At 42.5% G+C, this 14,113-nt stretch overlaps 1 protein-coding gene and 1 pseudogene across 1 annotated transcript in view; one reads left to right on the forward strand and one right to left on the reverse strand.

Moving 5' to 3' along the window:
• The window catches only part of LOC126203830 (transmembrane protein 242), an 84,872-nt gene that overhangs the window by 45,723 nt on the left and 25,036 nt on the right, over positions 1 to 14,113 (reverse strand). The window lies entirely within an intron of this gene.
• On the forward strand, positions 11,900 to 12,017 carry LOC126204608 (5S ribosomal RNA; annotated as a pseudogene).

The following is a 14,113-nucleotide window of genomic DNA, read 5'->3' on the forward strand; positions in this document are numbered from 1 at the left end:
CAAAATCAGCATTCACCCTCTTCATAATGTTTTGCATGTCAACGACTTCCCAGAACAACTCAGCTTTCAGTTCTTCAAAACATATCAGTGATGACAAAATGTTGAAGTTGGTGTATCACACTTGGCTTGTTATTCTGATATATCTGTCACAAAATGGAAAGGCAGAGGGACAAAGTGCATGGCCATAAGCAGCAATGTGGACAATACTGTAAGGAAGTGGTACGTCCACATTTGAGGAAGTCAAAAGAAAATGTGTTCAGCTTCTGTATGCAATAAAAGACTAAAACCTGTATGTTGACAGTGTTAATTGGTATACCTGCAGTAGCTGGGAAACCCAGCTTAAGCAAGTTGAAACCCATTACCAAGATGAATTTTAGCAGTCTAGTTAGTCAGCCTGTTCAGAAAAAGAAAATGAAGCAATCATCTCACCCATAAATCAAGGAGCACAAGGGAATAAAGAAAGTCAAAAAAGCTCTCAAGCAACAAAGCTGTAGTTTGTATCACTGTAGTTCCATATTGTTCCATAAATAGGTAAACTGTTACTGACATGGCACAGTTTACTGCAACACTGTAGAAAAGCACAAACACAGTAAGAATGATTGACAAAACCGTGAAGTTGGTCTCTGCAAGTAGTGTTTCACTCTTTATGGTGTAAAGAAGTAACATGGACTATGAAACAGATGAACTAATGGTTTTTCTGTCATTGTAATTATTTTACTGTAACTGTTGTACTGATCATCATTCAGCCTTGTTTCATGGAGTTACTGGAAAAAAAAACTATCCACTGTATAATATGTTATTGGTAAGAATAATGCAGTAACAATAAAACTACATTGTAGAATTTTAAGCTCTTGGTGTGTTAGCAAGGCCATTTACTACTCCATATCGCATAGCCAACCTTGAAATACATAATAAATTGAGCAGTCTTATTCTTGATTCTCTCAAAGGCTCTTGATTGTGCATGCGACAGATTCTCTTGCAGACAATTAATCATTATGATAAGAAAGGAGAAACAACAGCTATCACAGGGTGAGCAAACAGTTATCAAACATTTCAATATATACACTACTGGCATAAGGAAAGAATGCAACTGATTCACACTGTCATCACATACCTTCAGTGATGGCCCTACCTCCAAGGTTCGATTGATCTGATTTTTGGAATATCCATTTGCCTTAAATACAGAATTCAGTGTTGAGCAGCCTAATCATGTAAGTAATATACCTCTTACAATCTACACAGAAATATTCCCCGCAATTGGTCACTCTCTTTTACTCTCTTGTTCCTGGAAGAACTTTGTTTTTTCCTTGAAAATCCAAATATTCTGAGACTTTGAAGACTAGTTCAATATTACAATATTACTTGTAATATGATTTAACTGTGTCATCATCTATGCCCCTCAATGCTATGGTAAGTATAGCCTTCACTTATTTTGTATGATATTCTGATTCTATATGCAACCAAGGACTCAGAAGCATTTAATCTAGTTATTCAAGGTGCTTTCTGGGACTTTTCAATCTAGCCTATGGCAAAGTTAAGAAATATATTATTATTTTTTTTAAACATCAAGGGTGTCATACGAATCTTGAAGTCATCAACTCCTTTCCTACTTATCAGTTCGTGCTTGAACTATAAGGATTTACACTATGTATTTGCAACCTTCAAAGGAAATATGTGACTGATGCCCATAACACTTGTTACACATTATATGGGAGGTATTTACAGAACATAAAATGGCAGGGGTCTTAACTATATCTCTAGAATTTGTATGCTCCAAAATAAAAAAAAAAATTAAATTAAAATCTCCATTTCATATAACCTCAATTGCTGTATTCTATTACTGTGTATGAATGTGAATGCACCGAGTGTGGTGTCGCTCCATGTGTGCGTTTGAATGGACACGAACTGAATCCGCGTGGGCTGGACACAGCCTGTGGCAGGTGTGCATGTGGCAACATCTCCCCGGCTCTGTCCACCTGCGATTCATGTTACAGGGTGTTACAAAAAGGTACGGCCAAACTTTCAGGAAACATTCCTCACACACAAATAAAGAAAAGATGCTATGTGGACATGTGTCCGGAAACGCTTAATTTCCATGTTAGAGCTCATTTTAGTTTTGTCAGTATGTACTGTACTTCCTCGATTCACTATCAGTTGGCCCAATTGAAGGAAGGTAATGTTGACTTCCGTGCTTGTGTTGACATGGGACTCATTGCTCTACAGTACTGGCATCAAGCACATCAGTAAGTAGCATCAACAGGTTAGTGTTCATCACGAACGTGGTTTTGCAGTCAGTGCAATGTTTACACATGCGGAGTTGGCAGATGCCCATTTGATGTATGGATTAGCACGGGGCAATAGCCGTGGCGCGGTACGTTTGTATCGAGACAGATTTCCAGAACGAAGGTGCCCCGACAGGAAGACATTCGAAGCAATTGATCGGCGTCTTAGGGAGCACGGAACATTCCAGCCTATGACTCGCGACTGGGGAAGACCTAGAACGACGAGGACACCTGCAATGGACGAGGCAATTCTTCATGCAGTTGATGATAACCATAATGTCAGCGTCAGAGAAATTGCTGCTGTACACGGTAACGTTGACCACAGCACTGTATGGAGAGTGCTACGGGAGAACCAGTTGTTTCCGTTCCATGTACAGCGTGTGCAGGCACTATCAGCACCTGATTGGCCTCCACGGGTACACTTCTGCGAATGGTTCATCCAACAATGTGTCAATCCTCATTTCAGTGCAAATGTTCTCTTTACGGATGAGGCTTCATTCTGACGTGCTCAAATTGTAAATTTTCACAATCAACATGTGTGGGCTGACGAGAATCCGCACGCAATTGTGCAATCACGTCATCAACACAGATTTTCTGTGAACGTTTGGGCAGGCATTATTGGTGATGTCTTGATTGGGCCCCATGTTCTTCCACCTACGCTCAATGGAGCACGTTATCATGACTTCATACGGGATACTCTACCTGTGCTGCTAGAACATGTGCCTTTACAAGTACAACACAACATGTGGTTCATGCACGATGGAGCTCCTGCACATTTCAGTCGAAGTGTTCGTACGCTTCTCGACAACAGATTCGGTGACCAATGGATTGGTAGAGGCAGACCAATTTCATGGCCTCCACGCTCTCCTGATCTCAACCCTCTTGACTTTCATTTATGGGGGCATTTGAAAGCTCTTGTCTACGCAACCCCAGTACCAAATGTAGAGACTCTTCGTGCTCGTATTGTGGATGGCTGTGATACAATACGTCATTCTCCAGGGCTGCATCAGCGCATCAGGGATTCCATGCAACGGAGGGTGGATGTGCGTATCCTCGCTAACAGAGGACATTTTGGGGTTGGGTTGTTTGGGGAAGGAGACAAGACAGCGAGGTCATCGGTCTGGAGGACATGTTGAACATTTCCTGTAACAAAGTGTTTGAAGTCACACTGGTATGTTCTGTTGCTGTGTGTCTCCACTCCATGATTAATGTGATTTGAAGAGAAGTAATAAAAAGAGCCCTAACATGGAAAGTAAGCGTTTCCAGACACATGTCCACATAACATATTTTCTTTCTTTGTATGTGAGGAATGTTTCCTGAAAGTCTGGCCGTACCTTTTTGTAACACCCTGTATATATGTGTGTGTGTGCAGAGCAGCGCTAACTGATTCTGTTGTATGTCGTTTCAGTGTACCGCTCACATCTGCGTACTGTGTCTTGTTATGTGGAGATCCATGGAGCCTATGTTCTGTTATTTTTCAGTGCTTCATGAATAAAGCCAAATTTGCATACTTAGACCAGACTTGTGTATTACTTACTTACTACACAATTGGTGACGAGTTTAGAGTGATTTCTGCATGTGCAGTCTTTGAGTGCAGTTTCATCAGGTTTATTCATTATTGGACACTGTGCTACCGGCCCTGATTGAACAACTTACTTCGGCTGTGACCACTTTGTTGTTTTCCATTGACAAACAGGGTACCCATTCACAGATCCATTCACCAACATTTCCTCCACATGATGATTTAGCTGAGGATGGGAATGCTTAAGAAGAGAGGCTCAGGCAGCATTTTCTGGCTTTTGGAGTGACAGATTCGAATTTGTGCAGAACCTTCTTCCTCTTGTGGATTATACCTAATGTTTGTCAATTACTGTGACAGCATACCCTTTACAAGAACCGGCAGCTCTTACTTTTAATCACTTGTACAGTAATGTCCAGCTACTATCGCAAATGAATGCATGTCATAGCAGCACAAGCTGAATTCTACTAATGCCGCAAGAAAACCAAACCAGTCATACAGGGCCTGGGCAGCCAAACTTCACGGCCCTAGCCATGTCAATTCATTACTGACACCCATCATGACTCTTATGCAGACTCTATGGTGTATGACACAATTACCTGCTTAGCTCCAGACAAGGAAGTGTGCTACAAGGTTTTACTCTGTGGAAACCCCCCATTGGCAGAAGTTTAGCAAATTGCACAATCTCTAAGTTTCTTGGGCAGCTGGTCACCAAATTGAAGGGTGGGACGATATTGGCAGTAGTGTCACAATTTATGCACACTAGGATGGCAGATAGCTTGCACAAGAAAACAGCAGTGGCAGAGGCAAACATGTGGGCCCAGCACCGAGCCAACAAAGGCTGGGCTAAGCAGCAGTAACCACCACAGTGCCCACATCTGTGTTATTTATATCTGTCTTGTCTTTTCTGTTTTGTCCAGTATGAACATTCAGTGTGGCCTAAGCATTGGGTTACTTGTAATGCTTGCTGGAGGAAAGGCTACATTGCCTTCATGTGTCATTCATGGAAAATTGCTTGAGATATGAAGATAGACATAAGCTGTGTGACTTCAATGCTTGTGACTTCTCCAAAGATATTTATCAAGTTAGAGGTTTTTCACAAAGTGACCCAGCTACAGGTCAACAGAGGGGCTGCAGTGACATTATTTAATTCTCAAAACCTATGTGAGTTTAGGCTCACCTCCGTTGACACTGGTCACACAGAAGCTGGTCAGTTATAACAAACAGAACATTGTGCTGTTGGGACAATTTATGGCAACTGCCTTTTATAAGTCAGTGGTTTGCTCCATAAAATTTTTGGTGGATGCTGATGCTGGTGTTGAGAACTTGTGTGGGAAGGATGCTTTTCAAGCCTTCGGATTTTCTATCACTGACACAGTTTACCTGGTGTCCAATCAGGTATCGTATTCTCAGTTGGAAACATTGAAACGTTCGGTGAGGAGTTTTTGGGCTTGTTTCCAGAAGGTATAGGGTGTGTTACAAAATTTTCTGCTCATATTTCTTTGAAATCCACAGCCCGGCCTTGTTTTTGTCATGTGCTTCTTATTCTTGTTGCCCTGAGAGACAAGTGAAAGCAGAACTGGACAGACTTCAATCTCTAGTGGTGGTACAACCTGTTACGGTTAGTGAAAGGTTGTCTCCACTGGTTGTAGTTCAGAAACCGTTGGGGAAACTTCATCTCTTTGGTGAATTCAGTACTTCTGTCAATGTGTAGTCAATCGTGGATAAGTTATCCTCTTCCACGCTAGGGGGAATTGTTGGTGAAAATATCGGAAGGCAGTACTTTTAAAAAATTGATTTGTCTGAAGCGTATCTGCAGGTTCCTGCATACGAAGATTCTCAGCATGTTCTGGTTTTGAATACTGCTTTTGATCTCTATCAATATTTGCAACTTCCTTTTGGTGTGGCTAGCACTCCTCCTATTTTCCAACAACTTGTAGAGCAACTGCTGATGCCTGTCCTGGGATGCATTAATTATCTGGATGATATTGTCACGGGCTCCTCCATGGCTGATCACCTGACAAATCTGCACACTTTGTATTTTATCCTACTGCCTGCAGGCTTACAGAGTAACCTCGTGAATCTCAGTTTTTTTCAACCTTCAACTTTGGGATTTCGATGTCTCATGGAATGGGGTTTGCCGTTTGCTGGACCACATCTCTATTATTACATCTACGCTTTGCCCCCATCCATGAAGGGGCTTCAGACCTTTCTAGGGAAGATAGCTACTACCACAAATTCCTACCACAGGCGGCCATATTGGCCCACCTGCTGCATGCCTTGTTACACAAGAACGTACCAAGAGGTAATGTTTGATAGCGCCAAGGATATGGGCATTACAGATGTTGACTTACAGGAAAGTAGTGTCAACAGTGACAAGCAGGGATCCAGAAGGTAAAGGAAGGGGATTGTGGACAGTTGGTGAAGGAAGTTGTTAGTATTTTTGATGTGGAAAGCAAGGTTTCAAGCGGCTGGCTGGAGGTGCTGGTCAGCAAGAGTGGAAATTCTTTCTGTGGAAGCACAATATCTTGCTTTGGGATGGGATATTCAGGACTGTTGGGTTTGTGGATTCTGGGGAGCATGTAGAAGGTGAATGTGCAGAGTGTTGGTGGGATGAGGAGGAAGAAAGGAAGATGGACTTGGGAGACAGGTTCTGGAAAGAGCCAATGGGTTTCAGTAGAGACTGGAGGCTTTGTTGGACTTGGATCTCAGTAAGGGTCAACGGTTATGTTGAACTTCTGGGATGGGATCAATACGGCAAAGATTGTAGGTGTGGGAGTCAGACTGAGACCTTCTGCTACCTAGTCAATGCAACTCATCACAACAGTGGTGAAGCCTTTGTTTGCAGGAAGGATGATCAGGTCAGGATCAATTTTAAGGTCGTCTATTAACACCTTCAACCAACTGCCTGAAACCTAGTCTCACACATCAAAGATTCTATCCACTTCCTTCACCAACTCCACTGTCTCCACCCCTCTGCCTACTGGATCCCAACTCATCACAGCTGATGCCACCTCTCTATACACCAACACCCCTAATTCCCATTGACTTGCTGCTACTGAACACCATCTTTCCCAACATATTTTAGGCTCCAAATCCACTACCTCATTCCTCATATACTTTACCAACTACATCCTGACACACAACTACTTTTACTCTGAAGGGAAGGTGCACAAAAAAATCTATGAGACTGCCTTGGGTACCTGCTATGTACCATCCTATGCCAACCTGTTTATGAGCCATCTAGAGGAAACCTTCCTAGCCTCCCAAATCTCCAGCACTAGTCTGGTTCAGATTCGCTGATATCACCATAATCTGGACTCAGGACCAAGAAACCCATCCTCATTCCTTCACAAACTTAACACCTTCTCTCTCATCTATTTCACCTGGACCCCTCAAACCAACTTATCTTCCTGGATGCTAACCTCCACATCTCGATGGCTCCATCCACACTTCCGTCCACATTAAACCCACTAACCACCAACAGTACCTGCGTTTTGACTGCTGCTATTCCTTCCATACCAAATAATGCCTCCCACACAGCCTGGCCACCCACATAAGGTGTACCTGCACAGACGAGAATTGCCTTGCCCTGTACGCTGAAGCTCTTCTCACAAAGGCAGCACCATCCCCCAAACCTAGTCCACAGATTTCCCTGCCATATGCTCACATACCCGCATTCCTTCCACCACACCTAAGAATCAGCAACAGAGGAGCACCCCGTTCACCATCTGATATCAGCATGGACTGGAACAACTGAACCATATCCTTTTTCAGGGCTTTGATTATCTATCACCATGCCCTGAAATAATGGACATCCTACTGCATATCCTTGCCCCCTCCTAAAGTGATCCGTCACCACCAAACCTACACAACATCCTAGTCCTACCCTACGGCTCTCCCACTCCCAATCCCTTGGCACAGAGATAATATTCCTGTGGAAGACCAAAATGCAAGACCTGCCAAATCCAGCACTTCCTATCCAATTTTGTAACAGGATTACCCTACCCCATCAGAGGCCTGGCCATCTGTGAAAGGAGCCATGTTATATACCAACTCCACTGCAAACATTGCACAGCTTTTTATGTCAGTATGACTACCAACCAGCTGTTCAACAGAAAGAATGGCCACTGACAAACTGCTGCCAAGAACAAAATTGACCACCCAGTGACAACATGCAGCTGATCATAACACCCTTGATTTCAACAGCTGGATCACAAACCAGACCATTTGGTTCTGTCCCTGTGCCACCAGCTTCTATGAAGTATGCAGAAGGGAGCTATTCTTGCAATACATCTTTTGCTCCTGTAACCATGCTGGGCTCAATCCACCCAACAGTTTCCCCTTTCTCCATCCTGGCACCCCCTCCCAATTCACATCACCTTCATCTCCAGCGTACACCACTTCTTGCTGGCTCCAGCAATCACACATCATGTGTGTAGCCCATGCACCTGCAAACCCTGCCTCCCACATTTTTTTCTGGCAAGCTGCCTGCCTCCCTCTGAGCCATTAGCCACCCACCACAACCTCTCTCCCTGCCCCCCGCCCCCATCTCCCCCTTACTACCTACACCACCAGATACAAACCCCACCTCGACTTAGTCCATGTGCCGAAATGCAGCACTGACATTGTGTGTCTGGTTGGCACCATGTAGGGGCATAGGTGTGTGTGTGTGTGTGTGTGTGTGTGTGTGTGTGTGTGTGTGTGTGTGTGTGTGAACAAAATATGGCACGCCCTCACTGGCACATCGTGCAACCATTTACATCACTACCTAAGCTGATGAACTTTCACATTACTGGATTGGGCATAGTGGCTCTGTTCACTGGGCTCCTAAGGCAACCTGACTTCCTCCTGTAGGGGTACACTAACAGCCAAGAACATTGCAGCTTCTCTGAGAGTGGCCCTTTGGTTCAGAGTCGAGTGGAAGGACTGAACCAGAAATTTCAATGGTTCTGTGATATGCTAGGTTGTGAATTCCTGGACTTGCGCCATAGGATTGAGACCTGTAGCATTCCCCAAAAAAAAAAGAGTTAGGTGTGCACTACATGTCAGAGGCTGCTACTCATGTAGCTGACTGTGTGTGGTGTGGACACAAGGGTTAAAAGATTAGGTGACTCTCCAATCCAGATAATAATAGCTGTGGGAAACCCAGAAGTATCAGTATAAGATTGAAAGAAATGCCTCCCACAGGTGATCATATTAAAATCCTAATGGTAAACTGATGAAGCATTTGCCAACAAAGTACCACAGTTTGAAGTACTCATGAAAAGCAGTGAAGCTCACATGGTATTAAGTATAGAACGATGGTCGAAACCTGAAAGTGACAGCAGTGAGATTATTGGGGAAAACTTAAAGGTATATCGAAAGGATAGGCAAATGGGAAATGGACATGATGTATTTGAGGCAGAAGCTGCATATGAGAGTGTTTGGTAAAGACTCAGTATAAGGGGTGGGCATAAAATGATTATTTAATCCTTCTATCACCCACCATACTCATCCCCTGATGTGAACGAAAACTTTAGAGAAAACCTCAGTTCACTTGTACATAAGTTCCCCAATCATACCGTAATCATCAGTGGAGACTTTAATCATCCAACAATTAATTGAGAAAATTACACTTTTGTTAGTGGTAACTGGTATCAGTGACCATAATGTGGTTGTGGCAACAATGATTACTAAAGTATAAAGGACAACTAAAATGAGCAGAAAGATACCTATATTCAGTAAACCAGATAAACAATCAGTAGTGTCATACCTCAATGAGGAACTTGAAACTTTCAGCACAGGGCAGGAGTATGTAGAGGAACTCTGTCTCAAGTTTAAAAGGATAGTTGTCCATGCACTGGACAGATATGTACCCAGTAGATCAGTTCATAATGGTCGAGAACCTTCATGGTATACAGTCACTGTGAAAATACTTCCAAAGAAACAGAGATTACTGCATAACAGATGTAAAACAACATATAGGGCTATAAAAAAGAGATGCTGAATGAAGCGTGTTTGGCTGTCAAGAGAGCAATGCGTGAAGCCTTCAATGACTACAACAGCAGAATACTGTCAAGGTGTATTTCAAAGAACACAAAGAAATTCTGATCACATGTTAAGGCTGTTAGTGGCACCACAGACAGTGTCCAGTCCCTAATGAATGAGACAGGAACTGAAATTGAGGGTCACAAAGCAAAAGCTCAAATGCTTAATCCATTTGAAAATGTTCCTTTACAAAAGTAAAACTCACAAGAACTGCTCCAATTTAATCCTCGTACCACTGAAAAGATGAATGAAATAAGTGTTGGTAAGAAGTGTTGGTGTCAGTGGTGTTGAAAAACAGTTGAAATCATTAAAATGAAATCCCTGTCAGATTCTACAATGAATTTGTGGCAGAGTTAGCCCCTCTTCTAACTATAATGTATCGTAGATCCCTTGAACAAAAAACCATGCCCTATTCACAAGAAGGGTAGTAAAAATGATCCAAAAAACTACTGTCCAATATCCTTGATATCGATTAGTTGTAGAATCTTAGAACATATTCTGAGTTCAAGCATGATGAGGTACCTTGAACAGAATGACCTTCTCAATGCCAATCGGCACGGATTTCAAAAAACATCAATCATGTGCAACCCAACTCACACTTTTCTCAAATGACATACTGAAAGCTCTGGATGAAGGGAACCAGATGGATGCAGTATTTCTTGATTTCCAAAAAGCATTTGATTCAGTACTGCATCTATGCTTATCATCAAAAGTACAATCATATGGGGTATCTAGTGACATTTGTGACTGGAATGAAGACTTTTTGATAGGGAGGACACAGCATGTTATCTTGGATGGAGAGTCAACGTCAGATGTAGAAGTATATTCAGTGTGTGCCCCAGGAAAGTGTGTTGGGACCCTTACTGTTCATACTGTATATTAATGACTTGCAAACAATATTAATAGTAAAATCAGGCTTTTTGCAGATGATGCAGTCATCTACAATGAATTACTATCTGAAAGAAGTTGCATAAATATTTCGTCAAATCTTGGTAAGATTTCAACGTGGTGCAGAGATTGGCAACTTGCTCTAAATACTCAGAAATGTAAAATTTTACACTTAACAAAAAACACCATAGTATCTTATGACTAGAATACTAATGAGTCACTGTTGGAATTGGCTAACACATACAAATACCTGGACGTAACACTCTGTAGGGATATGAAATGGAATGATCACTTAGGCTCAGTTGTGAGTAAAGCAGGTGGTAGACTTCAATTTATTGGTAGAATACTGGGGAACTGCAATTAGTCTACAAAGGAGATTGTTTGGACTTCAATTTATTGGTAGAATACTGGGGAACTGCAATTAGTCTACAAAGGAGATTGTTTACAAACCACTCTTGCAACCGATTCTAGAATATTTCTCAAGTGTGTAGGACTCACACCAAATAGAACTAACAGAGGATACTGAGCATATTGAACGTGTACAGAGGAAGGCAGCACAAATGGTCACAGGTTTGTGTAATACATGTAAATGTGTCGCAGAGATACTGAATGAAGTGAACTGTAAGACTCTTGAATATAGACATAAACAATCCCGAAAAAATCTATTAACAAAGTTTCAAGAACTGACTTTAAATGATTACTCTAGGAATATACTACAATTCGCTATGTATTGCTCACATAGGGATCACAAAGATAAGCTTAGAATAATTACTGCATGCACAGAGGCATTCAAACAATCATTTTTCCCATGCTCCATACTTGAAGGGAACAGGAAGAAACCCTAATAACTGGTACAACTGGGATGTACCCTCTGCCATTACCTCATTGTGGTATGCAGAACACAGATGTAGATGTAGGGAGCATTACTGCTGCTGTAATGACCACTGACAGAATGTTACCACATAAAGCACGGACTGAATCTGACTGCCATTTGGATGTGAATCGTGTGACCGGAGGGGCACTCAAAGAACATTTGTAGATTACAAAATGCAAACTTGATGACTTGATGACTTTATTGTTCTGTTCATGCATCAATCATATTTGTACATGTAATTTCTTTGGAAAATATACAGTTCTGAAAACGAACATATCATCTGTAGTAGCCCTATATCATGACAGAGCCAATGGCCTTGCCACAGTGGTAACACAGGTTCCCATCAGATCACTGAAGTTAAGCACTGTTGGGCTGGGCTTGCATTTGGATGGGTCACTGTCCGGGCTGCCGAGTGCTGTTGGCAAGCAGGTGCACTTGACTCTTGTGAGGCCAATGGAGGAGTTACTTGATTGAGAAGTAGTGACACTGGTCACAAAAACTGACATGTCCAAGAGAGCAGTGTATTGACCACATGCTCCTCCATATCTACAGGGTTATTACAAATGATTGAAGCGATTTCACAGCTCTACAATAACTTTATTATTTGAGATATTTTCACGATGCTTTGCACACACACACAAAAACTCAAAACGTTTTTTAGGCATTCACAAATGTTCGATATGTGCCCCTTTAGTGATTCGGCAGACATCAAGCCGATAATCAAGTTCCTCCCACACTCGGCGCAGCACGTCCCCATCAATGAGTTCGAAAGCATCGTTGATGCGAGCTCGCAGTTCTGGCACGTTTATTGGTAGAGGAGGTTTGAACACTGAATCTTTCACATACCCCCACAGAAAGAAATCGCATGGGGTTAAGTCGGGAGAGCGTGGAGGCCATGACATGAATTGCTGATCGTGATCTCCACCACGACCGATCCATCGGTTTTCCAATCTCCTGTTTAAGAAATGCCGAACATCGTGATGGAAGTGCGGTGGAACACCATCCTGTTGAAAGATGAAGTCGGCGCTGTCAGTCTCCAGTTGTGGCATGAGCCAATTTTCCAGCATGTCCAAATACACGTGTCCTGTAACGTTTTTTTCGCAGAAGAAAAAGGGGCCGTAAACTTTAAACCGTGAGATTGCACAAAACACGTTAACTTTTGGTGAATTGCGAATTTGCTGCACGAATGCGTGAGGATTCTCTACCGTCCAGATTCGCACATTGTGTCTGTTCACTTCACCATTAAGAAAAAATGTTGCTTCATCACTGAAAACAAGTTTTGCACTGAACGCATCCTCTTCCATGAACTGTTGCAACCGCGCCGAAAATTCAAAGCGTTTGACTCTGTCATCGGGTGTCAGGGCTTGTAGCAATTGTAAACCGTAAAGCTTCTACTTTAGCCTTTTCCGTAAGATTTTCCAAACCGTCGGCTGTGGTACGTTTAGCTCCCTGCTTGCTTTATTCGTCGACTTCCATTGGCTACGCGTGAAACTTGCCCGCACGCGTTCAACCGTTTCTTTGCTCACTGCAGGCCGACCCATTGATTTCCCCTTACAGAGGCATCCAGAAGCTTTAAACTGCGCATACCATCGCCGAATGGAGTTAGCAGTTGGTGGATCTTTGTTGAACTTCGTCCTGAAGTGTCATTGCACTGTTTGACTGATGTGAGTGCATTTCAAGCACGACATACGCTTTCTCGTCTCCTGTCGCCATTTTGTCTCACTGCGCTCTCGAGCGCTCTGGCGGCAGAAATCTGAAGTGCGGCTTCGGCCGAATAAAACTTTATGAGTTTTTCTACGTATCTGTAGTGTGTCGTGACTATATGTCAATGAATGGAGCTACAGTGAATTTATGAAATCGCTTCAATCATTTGTAATAGCCCTGTACATTCGGTGATGCCCAAGGACAGGGCAGACACAGTGGCCGGTCGGTACCATTGGGCCTCCAAGGTCTGTTTGGTCAGTGTTGACTTATCTAGTTGACACTTGTGTACTGAAGTCAACACATCAGATGAATTATAACTGGTTTAAAACAACTTTTTTCTCAATCGAACGTGGCACTAAAGCATACTCCTTTCCCAACTGTTTCATCTTCTCATTCAGATTTTTTGGATTATGAAACATTATCAATTACAACTGTTGTAGGGAAAATATATCTGCATGTTATATCTGCTGATTTACAAGGTTCAAGGTGGTTTCTTCTCGATTTTGTAGAAGAGTAATATTATTTTCAACAACCAAAAAAATATGCTTCACTAGCTCACTGCTAATATCGTCACTTTATGAAGTGATGATTGCATTAGCTGTCAGTTCGAGTCTACCTGAGGAGCTAGTATACTCCATCAGCTTTTTAGATCTCGTATGATCAGGTCACAAACTGCCAGATCGAAAAGCTGTAATGAAGTCTTCAAGAAAACTTTTCCATCATTAGTCTTCTCGCACCTCAATTCAGTAGCAGACCTGAAGATGCAAAACTTATGACATTCATAACTGTACACTTATTAACACCTGTCTTCCTTTC

The sequence above is a fragment of the Schistocerca nitens genome, chromosome 9 (assembly GCF_023898315.1).
Source record: "Schistocerca nitens isolate TAMUIC-IGC-003100 chromosome 9, iqSchNite1.1, whole genome shotgun sequence".
In the NCBI taxonomy this organism is placed as follows: Eukaryota; Metazoa; Arthropoda; class Insecta; order Orthoptera; family Acrididae; genus Schistocerca; species Schistocerca nitens.